The following is a 13,378-nucleotide window of genomic DNA, read 5'->3' as shown; positions in this document are numbered from 1 at the left end:
GAGATCCAGTGGGATACCTGGCCTGAGCCAAGTGGCCATGCTGGTAGCGACGAGGAGCTGGGTGAGGGGGCTACCGTCTACCAGTGTGGTAGTTCGGGGATCCCGCTCGTGCGAGCGACCCCCGAGAAGAGGTGGTCGATTAGGCCAAATGGGGACAAGTACGTTAATTTACTCTTATTTAACCTTTTGCCTTCGCGTTTTCTCAAATATCTAATGTTTTGGCTTTAATTTGTCATACTGTAGGGGTTGGATTGTTGCCAAGGGTGTCCGCAAGCCCAACAGCGTCCTTTGTGTTCTTTGCCGTCAAAACTTCCCAGGGTTTGTTACGTTGCCCGGTCGGGAGCGAGAGGTAGGAATGACCTGGGAGCACTACTTGGGTGCCCCGGCCCCGCCGGAGGTGGAGATCGACGGTGTTTTGTGTGACACGAGGGCGGACATGGTGATCCGAAAGTTCTGGGTAATTTCTCTTTCACACAGTTATAAATCAACCATAGCTATTTATTGTACTAATCGGTGTTGTCTCGTTTGCAGGCCTACTACAGGTGTGAGGAGGGATACGAGGAGGACGCGGCAAAGGTTATCGAAACCGAATGTCGCCGCCTACTTCAAAACTTTCGACACAAGGCTCGGGTGCAGGCTGTTTGAGACTACTATGCCACGCGGTGTATTAGGCTTGACGAGGCAAAGTGTCGTGATGCTAAGATGGAGAAGGAGCATTACATGAAGGTAATTACATATTATTATGGCTTTGTAGTTAGTTTCCTTGATTTGGTTCTTACGCGCTCAAATTTCTCTTTATTAACTTAGGTGCCCCCGAGATGGTGTGTGGATAAGATGGATTGTTGGGAGGCCTTGGTGGATCAGTGGTGCTCCGAAACGTGGGAGGCCAGCCACAACAACGCCAAGGAGAGGCGCGGCAAAATGGTTGGCGTGCCACACCATCAAGGGAGCGTCAACTTAATCCAATTTGCTTCATGCCTCATGCAATTCATTGTTAATGCTATCTTGAGCCCTTTACCAATACAATTTTCCTCTCTCTCTCTTTTAGGCGCGTCACAATAAGACGGAGGTGCCACAGATGTACAACCTGTATGCGATGGCCCATACTGCCTCGTACAAGAAGGTCAAGGCATTCTTTGAGTCTGACCTCGAGCATCCAGAAAACTTCACCAACATCTCCTCCCACGACAAGCTCGTGAAGTACAGAGATCACGGGAAGGCGAGGAAAGGGGAGGACTTTAACCCGAGCGAGGGGCCTATTGATCCAGAGCTGGTGATGATAGCTGGCAACGGGAGGCCCCATGGCTCGATCGCCATTGGAGACGGCCTTATACGCTGTCCTAGCACTCTCCGGCAGATAAAGGCACGCCAAACGAGCTCTTGTCCGGAGATAACACGTCGTCCACGGCCAGTCGAGCTAGCCATCGAGGTTAGTTTAATGGACTCAACTATCTTTCCGCATTATGTTGTGCGTTGGAACCAATATGATTACATTGCTAACAATGAGTTGTGTTGTAGGCTGCTATTCAGAAAGAGAGAGAGGCAATGCAGGCGGCTATGGCGGAGAAGGATAAGGAAATTAGGGAGCTGGAGGAGAGGACGGCTGCATTGGTGGAGGCGGAGAGGGCACGAAATGATGCATCTACCAGGGCCATATACGAGCTCTTCGTGGTAAGTTTCTTCTTCATGTTATTTCAAATCTTGCATTTGAATGTCCGTTTCATTAATAAATAAAAAATTTGACTTGTCGAAACCAAATGTACAGTCTATGTGTGAGAAGAACGGCCAAGTACCTCCGCCGATGCCAGTCATTAACGTGGTGGGGACGGTGAGTTTCATTTCAGTGGAGTGATCTTAAGAGTGTCCTCATGCTAACTACACATTGCAAACGATGTTTGGTGCAGAATATCTCCCGAAACGCATCGCACGACCCTTCTACAGTCGAGCCTTCTCCAGGGCAGCCTTCTCCAGGTGAAACAAGCCAGAGCCACCGTGCTTGACCCTAACTTAGGTATGTTATTTCTAGTGTTTTAATAAAAGATAGCTAGATGACATAACTAGCTTAGTTAGCTCCAAAATGACCTATTTAACAAAAAAATGACCTATACTTAACTAATTATCCTCGAAATGACATAATTAGCTCCAAAAAGGCATTCTTAGCCAATTTAGCCCGAAGAAGGGGACAAGAGGAGAAGCAAGAGGAAAAATTAAAGGAAGGAATAAGAAGAAGAGGAGAAGAAGCAGAAGGAGAGGGAGGAGGATAATAAGGAGAAGGAGGAGAAGAAGGAGAAGGAGCTCCTCCTTCTCCTTCTTCTTCCTCCTTCTTCCTCCTTCTCCTTCTCCTTCTTCTTTTCTTCTTCTTCTCTTCTCCTTCTCCTTCTCCTCCTCCTCCTCCTCCTCCTCCTTCTTTTACTTCTTATTCTCTTTCTCTTCTTGTACGTAGCTTAGACTCATCCAAGAAAGGCTAAATTGGCTAATGATCCATCTAAATGACATAATTAGCTTAGTTAGATCCAAAATTACCTATTTAATAAAAAATGACCTATACTTAGCTAATTATCCTCGAAATGACATAATTAGCTCCAAAAAGGCATTCTTAGCCAATTTAGCCCGAAGAAGGGGACAAGAGGAGAAGAAAGAGGAAAAATGAAAGGAAGGAAGAAGAAGAAGTGGAGTTGAAGAAGAAGGAGAGGGAGGAGGATGAGAAGAAGGAGAAGAAGGAGGAGAAGAAGGAGAATGAGCTCCTCCTTCTCCTTCTTCTTCCTCCTTCCTCCTTCTCCTTCTCCTTCTTATTTTCTTCTTCTTCTCCTCTTCCTTCTCCTTCTCCTCCTCCTCCTCCTCCTCCTCCTTCTTTTACTTCTTCTCTTTCTCTTCTTCTACGTAGCTTAGACTCATCCAAGAAAGGCTAAATTGGCTAATTATCCATCTAAATGACAGAATTAGCTTAGTTAGCTCCAAAATGACCTATTTAAGAAAAAATGACCTATACTTAGCTAATTATCCTCGAAATGACATAATTAGCTCCAAAAAGGCATTCTTAGCCAATTTAGCCCGAAGAAGGGGACAAGAGGAGAACAAAGAGGAAAAATGAAAGGAAGGAAGAAGAAGAAGAGGAGAAGAAGAAGAAGGAGAGGGAGGAGGATAAGAAGAAGGAGAAGAAGGAGGAGAAGAAGGAGAAGGAGCTCCTCCTTCTCCTTCTTCTTCCTCCTTCTTCCTCCTTCTCCTTCTCCTTCTTATTTTCTTCTTCTTCTCCTCTTCCTTCTCCTTCTCCTCCTCCTCCTCCTCCTTCTTTTACTTCTTCTTCTCTTTCTCTTCTTCTACGTAGCTGAGACTCATCCAAGAAAGGCTAAATTGGCTAATTATCCATCTAAATGACAGAATTAGCTTAGTTAGCTCCAAAATGACCTATTTAATAAGAAATGACCTATACTTGGCTAATTATCCTCGAAATGACATAATTAGCTCCAAAAAGGCATTCTTAGCCAATTTACCCTGAAGAAGGGGACAAGACGAGAAGAATGAGGAAAAATGAAAGGAAGGAAGAAGAAGAAGAGGGGAAGAAGAAGAAGGAGAGGGCGGAGGATAAGAAGAAGGAGAATAAGGAGGAGAAGAAGGAGAAGGAGCTCCTCCTTCTCCTTCTTCTTCCTCCTTCTTCCTCCTTCTCCTTCTCCTTCTTATTTACTTCTTCTTCTCCTCTTCCTTCTCCTTCTCCTCCTCCTCCTCCTCCTCCTCCTTCTTTTACTTCTTCTCTTTCTCTTCTTCTACGTAGCTGAGACTCATCCAAGAAAGGCTAAATTGGCTAATTATCCATCTAAATGACATAATTAGCTTAGTTAGCTCCAAAATGACCTATTTAATAAAAAATGACCTATACTTGGCTAATTATCCTCGAAATGACATAATTAGCTCCATAAAGGCATTCTTAGCCAATTTAGCCCGAAGAAGGGGACAAGATGAGAAGAAAGAGGAAAAATGAAAGGAAGGAAGAAGAAGAAGAGGAGAAGAAGAAGAAGGAGAGGGAGGAGGATAAGAAGAAGGAGAAGAAGGAGGAGAAGAAGGAGAAGGAGCTCCAACTTCTCCTTCTTCTTCCTCCTTCTTCCTCCTTCTCCTTCTCCTTCTTATTTTCTTCTCCTTCTCCTCTTCCTTCTCCTTCTCCTCCTCCTCCTCCTCCTCCTTCTTTTACTTCTTCTTCTCTTTCTCTTCTTCTACGTAGCTTAGACTCATCCAAGAAAGGCTAAATTGGCTAATTATCCATCTAAATGACATAATTAGCTTAGTTAGCTCCAAAATGACCTATTTAATAAAAATGACCTATACTTAGCTAATTATCCTTGAAATGACATAATTAGCTCCAAAAAGGCATTATTAGCCAATTTAGCCCAAAGAAGGGGACAAGAGGAGAAGAAAGAGGAAAAATGAAAGGAAGGAAGAAGAAGAAGAGGAGAAGAAGAAGAAGGAGAGGGAGGAGGATAAGAAGAAGGAGAAGAAGGAGGAGAAGAAGGAGAAGGAGCTCCTCCTTCTCCTTCTCCTTCTTATTTTCTTCTTCTTCTCCTCTTCCTTCTCCTTCTCCTCCTCCTCCTCATCCTCCTCCTTCTTTCACTTCTTCTTCTCTTTCTCTTCTTCTACGTAGCTTAGACTCATTCAAGAAAGGCTAAATTGGCTAATTATCCATCTAAATGACAGAATTAGCTTAGTTAGCTCCAAAATTACCTATTTAATAAAAAATGACCTATACTTAGCTAATTATCCTCGAAATGCCATAATTAGCTCCAAAAAGGCATTCTTAGCCAATTTAGCCCGAAAAAGGGGACAAGAAAAGAAGAAAGAGGAAAAATGAAAGGAAGGAAGAAGAAGAAGAGGAGAAGAAGAAGGAGAGGGAGGAGGATAAGAAGAAGGAGAAGAAGGAGAAGGAGCTCCTCCTTCTCCTTATTCTTGCTCCTTCTTCCTCCTTCTCCTTCTCCTTCATATTTTCTTCTTCTTCTCCTCTTCCTTCTCCTTCTCCTCCTCCTCCTCCTCCTCCTCCTTCTTTTACTTCTTCTTCTCTTTCTCTTCTTGTACGTAGCTTAGACTCATCCAAGAAAGGCTAAATTGGCTAATTATCCATCTAAATGACATAATTAGCTTAGTTAGTTGCAAAATGACCTATTTAATAAAAAACGACCTATACTTAGCTAATTATCCTCGAAATGACATAATTAGCTCCAAAAAGGCATTCTTAGCTAATTTAGCCCGAAGAAGGGGACAAGACGAGAAGAAAGAGGAAAATGAAAGGAAGGAAGAAGAAGAAGGAGAGGGAGGAGGATAAGAAGAAGGAGAAGAAGGAGGAGAAGAAGGAGAAGGAGCTCCTCCTTCTCCTTCTTCTTCCTCCTTCTTCCTCCTCCTTCTCCTTCTTCTTCCTCCTTCTTCCTCCTTCTCCTTCTCCTTCTTCTTTTCTTCTTCTTCTCCTCTTCCTTCTCCTTCTCCTCCTCCTCCTCCTCCTCCTCCTCCTTCTTTTACTTCTTCTTCTCTTTCTATTCTTCTACGTAGCTTAGACTCATCCAAGAAAGGCTAAATTGGCTAATTATCCTACGAAATGACATAATTAGCTTAGTTAGCTCCTAAATGGTCAATTTAATAAAACATGACCTATAGTTAGCTAAGTTATCTCCTAAATGACATAATAAGGCTTACGTAGCTACAACATGACCTATTCCCCCTAACTTAGGTATTAAAATGGCCTATAATTAGCCTAGCTAGATCAAAAATTGCTTAATAAGCATAGTTTGCTTCGGAATGACCTATTTAACCCAAGTTAGCTCCGGAACGACCTATAGTTAGCTAGGATTCCACCTAAATGACATAATTAGCTTAGTTAGCTCCTAAATGGTCTAGACTTAGCTAATTTCTCTCCCAAATTACCTATATATACACTACTTCATCTAGTATTATTCTTCTAACTTTCTTATTTGTCATTTTGCAGATAACCTTCACTTCACGGGAAGCTTGGAAAATATTGATGGAATGCTTGAAGATGATTTCTTGTACCATGGGTTGTATTGAAACTATTGTAGTATATGAATATATGAAACTTTGTATGCACGTGGATGAAACTGGTGTAATTTATGGTTTGGTATGGATGCAACTTGAAAGCTGGATATAAGAGGTTATTTTAATATGGTTATGAGTACGGAAAGAAATTTATTTATGTCAAATATATATATATATATATCCTGATTATTGTTAAAAATGTTGGATATAACAAAAAATAAATAAATAAGGGCCTGGTTCCCTTCTTTGCCGTCTGCCCCCACATGGCAAAGGGGGCAAGGCAGACGGTAAAGGGGGGAATCTGCCCCCTCTCTCTCCCCTCTTTGCCGTCTACCCCCACATGGCAAAGGGGGGAAGGAAGACGGCAAAGGGGGGAATATGCCCCCTCTTTCTCCCCTCTTTTCCGTCTGCCCCCACATGGTAAAGGGGGGAAGGCAGACGGCAAAGGGGGGAATCTGCCCCCTCTTTCTCCCCTCTTTGCCGTCTGCCCCCACATGGCTAAGGGGGGAAGGAAGACGTCAAAGGGAGGAGGCCTGCCGTTAACACTTAACGGGGACGTTGCAATATGTGTCGTCCCATTTATTTTGCCGTCTGCCCCCTCATGGCAAAGATTGAATGCAGACGGCAAAGAACCTCTTCACCGGATTTTTTTTGCCGTCTACTTTGCCGTCAGCTGACCGACGACAAAGCCTTTGCCGTCCCTGGTTGCACCCTTTGCCGTCCGCCTTGTCAGACGGCAAATTTCTCAATTCCAGTAGTGTATTAATCGCCTAGATCTCTGTCCAGGAGTTGCGACTAGTTTCTGGTGTTTGTAGGAAAAGTGTTGGCGGCCATGTTTAGCTCTGCCCGACGGGGTAGGCTTCAGTGCGGTAGATACACAATGGCATGGTGTACCAAGTGGCACCCGTATGGTGGGCTTGTGAACCCTGCGAACATCGTTCGGGTCCGTTAAGGAAACTTCGGCCGAACTTCCTTGCGGGTTCAGTCTCAAATAGGCAATAAAGCTGGACTAGGGTCATGTGTGGTTAACGGTCGTGGCCGACACCCACGCCAGTGCTTCCGCTTGAAGGTTGTCGAGATGCATGACGTGCATATGGTGATAAGTGGTGAGAGTGTGTGCGAAGAAGTATACCCCTGCAGGGTGAATTAGTCTGTTCGAATAGCTGCGTCCTTGGATATGGACTACTTGGAAACATTATGTGGTACATAGACAACTTGGAATGGATACTCTAAAATATGCAAGATAAGTGTGAGTGCTATGGATGGCCTTCTCGTCGGGAGACGAGAGTGGATCCATAGTGGTGTATTGAATTAGTGAATATGTGGACTCGTGTGCGCTATCCCACCTCAAAGAAAGTACTTGTAGTTGTAGTACAGGTTAGCCAAGAGTCAAAGCTGGTCTGCTGCAAATAAACCACACAACCCCTTCATTGATACTGATGCATATGTAGATGGTTCTGATGTAAGTCTTGCTGAGTACCTTTGTACTCACGGTTGCTTTATTTATGTTTTTGCAGAGAAGACTTTAGTCTCATTATTGGTTTTACACAACGTGATCGACGTTGACCGGAATAGCTTGGGAATCCCAGACAGAGGTCTGGCTCCTTTGGTAGGGTCGTTGTAGCTTTACAGGCTCCTCCAGCCACTTTTAATACATGTCTGTACCCATACATGTTATGCTTCCACTTGATGTTTGTATGACTTGAGTGTCGGTTCACGAGACCCCTATTTGTAATATCATACTATCTTGACTTTTATGAGTCTTTAATAAAAGCTTGAGTCATAGAGTTATGTTGTGATGCCATGTTGTATCTACACATATCGTGCATATTGTGTGTATGTTATGAAATGCATTATATGTGTGAGATTTGACACCTAGTTGTGTGCCATTAGTAGTATCTGTACGGGGAAATGCCTCTTTGTGCTTGCACTGAGCCTTGGTAGCTTGCTACTGCTCCAGACACATTGATTGACCGGCATGTATCCTTCTTTGCTGTTGTGTCTGTCCCTTCGGGGAAATGTCACGCGGTGTAATGGAGTCCTTGTAGTTTGCTACGACTCGTCTACACACGCTGATGATTGACACCTGCTCTGTTGGGTTATATATGCCTGTCCCTGTACGGATGTGCCACGTGGGTTTATAACTAGTCATGTCGACCCAGGTTCTCTCTCGTTCGAATGCTGGCGACATATACACATACATGAGCCAAAAGACGCAAATGGTCCCGGCCCAAGTAAGGTGTCTGCCATGGAGTTAACCGTGCGTGAGGCTGCAAAGTGAGGTGTTGTGTTACAGGCTGGATTCTTATGACTTAGGATCGGGGTCCCGACACGTGGTAGAGAAGTCTCCTCCACCTATTGAATGTATCCCATTCAAAATACCACTTCAGATAATTTAAATAATTAGGAAAGATTATTATGTAGGAGATGGAATAGACCATCGTAGTTTTCATTGGTTGAAACTTACAAAACTTTGTGAGTTGTTTAAGATTTCAGGTTTGAGAAGAGATGGTATCATGAGGAAATTATTTGCCTTGTCAGTGGAAGGAAAAGCATTCGAATGGTATAGGCTACTAGATGATTCTCACCTACGGGATTGGGAAGAGATCCAGTCTTTCTTTTACTCCAAGTTTTATCCTCTTCATGAAGTCCATGAGAATAGGAATTATGTTTATAATTTCTATCTTCATGGCGGAGAGAGCATAGATCAAGCTTGGGGGAGACTGAAAACTTTAATGCTCAAATGTCCTAACCATGGGCTCCCCAAAGATATGATTATTACTAATTTCTATGCGAGGCTCTCTCGACAGGATAAAGACTTGCTCGATGCTTCCTCTATGGGTTCTTTCAAAAACGAAAGGATTGATGCTAAAGGGGAACTCCTTGAAAGAATTCATTGGAATACTGAATATTGGGAGATCGACAAAGGTAAAGAGTCAGGTACAAATTATGAGTATGATTGCACTAAGGCCTTTGTTGAAACCGCAAGTTTTAATAAGTTTAGTGCTAAGTTTGGGCTTGATTCTCAACTCCTTGTTGATTTCCTCAAATCTTTTGCTTCCCATCTTAATATGCCTAAGGAGAATTGGATGAAGCATCATGAACCATTTAAAGAGATTTGCAAAGAACATGAAATTGTTAATGATAATTGCGACATGCATGATTCGATTCCTGAAAATGAAGTTTTATATAAGCATGTTAATTTTTGTGGAGTGGATAGACCTTGTGAAAGGCCTATGATTGAAGAAGAGAAGCATCGTAAGCAACATAAGCATCAAAGAACAATCACTTGGGTTAGAGATTTAAATGAAATTGCTATAGAATTGTGTGACCTTTATCCTTTTTCTTGTGATCTTTGTGGTATAGAGGGTCACTTTAATTTTCAATGCATGTACTTTCAAGACATAACTGTTAACCTGTTTTCTGATAACATGATCACTTCTGATCTTTATGATGAACTTATGTTATTTTTTATGCGTGAAGATTTATCAGAAAAAACTTCTTGGCTAGATGATAATGCCTTAGGAATAAACAACACTTTGCAAAAATGCCATCTCTATTGTGTTGTTAATTGCCATGAAAATGGTTGCATAAGTAAGATTAGAAAGCAGGGATCTTTACCAAAGCATAAAAATGTCTCTTATGTTTCCACAAATAAAAAGGAGAGTTTCTCCCAAGTTTCACCTATTGTTTCTAATGATAAAACAGAATATTTGGAGAATCTTCCTCTCCAACCACTCCCTCCTAAGGTGAAGAAGAAGAAAAAGAAGAGGAGGAAGAGGAACAAGAAGGAAGAAGAATGGGTATCAACCTGGCCTGAGCATATTCCTCGCATCAACTTTTATCCTAAGAAACATAAATTGATGGAGGACAATGATCTTGATTACATTCACTATTATCTTGATGATAAGACCGTAGGTACTATTGAAGATGATTTTGATTATGATATGCATGTTACTTATTGTGATTGGGAAGATGATGATAATGCTACTTATGATCTTGAAAATATTTTTGGTACCAACTTTGAAAATGATGATATGGAAATCTCTAAGCTTGGGGATGATAGGATTTCAAGTCCTTTACCCATTAGTGATGTGATAATTGATAATTCTTTTGCTAGTAAGAATAAAGACACCATGTTTCCAAATATAGTTGATAGCAATAATAATGCTCTTCTCTACCATGATGATGTTATAACTCCTATCTATAGTGATTGTAAAGATACCTATGACATAAGGAGAAATTATCCATATGAAACTGGTCATAATCATGGAGGGAATAACTCCCTTGTTGAACACCATCTCCCCAATACACAATTAATCTATAATGTTCAGGGTGTTTACTCCCACTATTACCAATGAGAAAGATTATGCTTATGTGGAGAGTAAGAGTACCTTTTTGCATGTGGATCATGGTAACAATGCTTCATCTGATACTTATATTGTTAAGTTTATTCATGATCCCACTGTAAATTATTATGAGAAGGGAACATATGCATATAGATATTTCAATAATATCAAGTTCCCTCTCTTTATGTCGTAGGTTTTGAAGCTGCACTTGTTTTGCCTTCCTATGCTTATTGCTTGGTGCTTCTGTGAGTTATTCTATTGCAATATTCCTATGCATAGGAAGAACGTTAGACTTAAATGTTCTTGGTATTTTCTTCTTGATGATCTCTTTTGTTCTACAACTCTTATTCCTACGAGAGCATCATTAAAATCTTAAGCCTATCTTTATGGCTATAAAGAAAGAGCTCTAAGGAGATAACCCTTGTTATATTTACTTTGAGTTTTTACTTTCAGTTTTTAGTGGTCTTGATGTGTGTTACTACTGTAGCAACATCATTTTATATTTATTTTCAAGCTCTGTGCCAAGTTTTAGCCTCCGATTGCAAGAGAGTTCAAAAGTTATGGCATGCTGTCCAGAAACAGATTATGTCTGCTTGACGAATAAATTCTCCAAAAATGACCATATCATCTTTTTGATCTAATTTTTTTGGAATTATGATATATACAATTGGATTTCTGGCATTTGTTCTGAGTTTTTTTATTTGAGTTGCAAAAGTGCACTGAAAAAATTATTTACTACTTGTTGGTCTATTTTTCACAGATTCTGACAGGTTTTGCATTTTCATCGTTTTGCAAATCTTAAGCTTGCTTTTAGTTTATAAACTTTTTGGAAATCTTGATAAACAGTATTTCTTCATGAAAATATTTATTTCCAGTGGAGAAAACATATTTTATTATGGGTACTAACCACTCTAATCAGCTTATGATGAGTTTCTTATGAAGGGAGTTTTCAATAATGCGATGGAAGATGATGAAAGAAGATCCAGGAGTGTCAAACGCTCAAGCTTGAGGAGTCCCCCATGCACCACTAATAAGTATTCAAGGAGACTCAAGCGTCTAAGCTTGGGGATACCCTCGTGCCTCCCCTTCTCCATCAACAATCATCAGTTCGTCCTTCTCCATCTTATATTTTAATCACTTCATATGTTATGTGCTGTGCTTGGAGCGTCCCGCTCTTTAATTTTTAGTTTGTTTTAGTTTTGATTGCTGTTTATAACAAGTTGGAACCTAGCCTTATTTGTTTGGGAGAGAAACACGCTCCACTCCACCCTAGAACACAACATAGGTTTTCATGCTTATCCTTTTTTGTGTGTTCTTTATCTTTTCATAGTTGTTGTCATGCTTAGCTCTTAGTTTTCATGCTTTATCTTTTTAAGAGCTTTTATTTAGATGCTTTTGGAACTCTCTTGAGTTATCATGCTTATCTTGTTTAGAGAGTTGGCTTGTTGCACTGAGTTGTGTGTCTTCCATGAGTAGGTAACTTAGGTTGCTATTTAAGTATAGTGGTAACTTGCAATAGTTTTGAGGTATTGATTTGAGTAATGTTTGGACTTTTGGTGTCAAGAGCTTGAGACTATTAGTAATAGGTGTCGTATTTTGGGAAATCTGTGTGTATTTTCAAAAACAAAAAAAATAGTTGAGAACTCTAGCTACTGGATGGATCGCTAACCTCTGGAGGGGTTCAAATATATAGAGTACCCTCACGTTATCATGGGTCGAGGATGCGCAGGGATAACCAAACCCCCAAACACTCCTCCTTGGGATATTTGTCTCTTTGTGAATCTCCTGGATAGATAGAGAGTACCGATAATAAGTGCATGAGTTCTTCGGACTAATGCGAGTATTCGATTGTTGGCACTTCCACCATCCATATTTTGCAAGCCTCTTCGTACCGTGCATTTCCCTTTCTCATCTTGAGAGTTGGTGCAAACTTCGCCGGTGCATCCAAACCCTTGGCATGATACACTCTGTCATCATAAGCCTCATTATATCCTTCCTCAAAACAGCCACCATACCTACCTATTAAGGCATTTCCATAGCCTTTCCGAGATACATTTCCATGCAACATACACCATCTCATGACTCGATCTTCATGTCATACATGCTTTTGCTTGATCGAGGAGCCGCATGCTAGTTGGGCCTTGCCCTTATTATTGCTACATGACGTGCTAGTTTCATTGCATATCCTGCTACACTGGTAGAGGCATACATTTGCATACATCATAATAGTTTTTATTTGTCTTTATGTTGAGTACTTCATATAAAGTGTGAAGATCTTCTTTTTATGCTTGTAAAACATAGAGTGTTGCCCTTGTGTGAGGAAAAGATCCCAAAGAGGACAAATTAAAAGATCCGAAAGAGGACACATGAAAAGATCCCAAAGAGGACAAATGAGAGATAAATAGAAAGAGCCAAAGAGGCCACAAAAAAAGAGAGAGAAGGGGGCAACACTACTATTCCTTTTGAAAGATCCACACTCGTACTCCGTTGTTATATTTGTACTCCATAGAGATTATCATTCATGCATAACTATGTGGAGACCCTTACACTACAGAACTTGTCTTGTACATTCCAATGATGAGTCTCCTCAAATGAGCTCTAGGTCTTCATGAGCAAGCAAGTTTGATGCACCCCCACTAGTTCCATTGGAGAGCTTCCCTTAGCTCATATGTGCATCCGTTGCATGGAAATCCTACTCCTCACATCATATTTAACATTTGGCTTTCTCTCGTCTATGGTTGTCCTCATTGATGTGAGCCTTTCATACCTTTTTTGTCTTCCTTCCCCATCATTATTCTCTTTTCCATCCTAAGTGCCAACATATCTTGCTTGCGCTCATCCATTGCATGAGTGCTCAAAGTCAAAAGGGAGAGGATAATTTTGACTTATGCCTGACTAGTGGTCTGGGGATGAGTCAAAATAAGATTCTGAAGGAGAACAAGCGTGAAGTTTTAGTAGATTGAGTTCTCAATTAAACTACAAAATATGTGTATGCTCTGAAC

The sequence above is a fragment of the Hordeum vulgare genome, chromosome 4H, assembly GCF_904849725.1.
Source record: "Hordeum vulgare subsp. vulgare chromosome 4H, MorexV3_pseudomolecules_assembly, whole genome shotgun sequence".
Classification (NCBI taxonomy): domain Eukaryota; kingdom Viridiplantae; phylum Streptophyta; class Magnoliopsida; order Poales; family Poaceae; genus Hordeum; species Hordeum vulgare.
The sequence above is the reverse complement of the archived record's forward strand: the minus strand, read 5'-3'. Positions refer to the sequence as shown.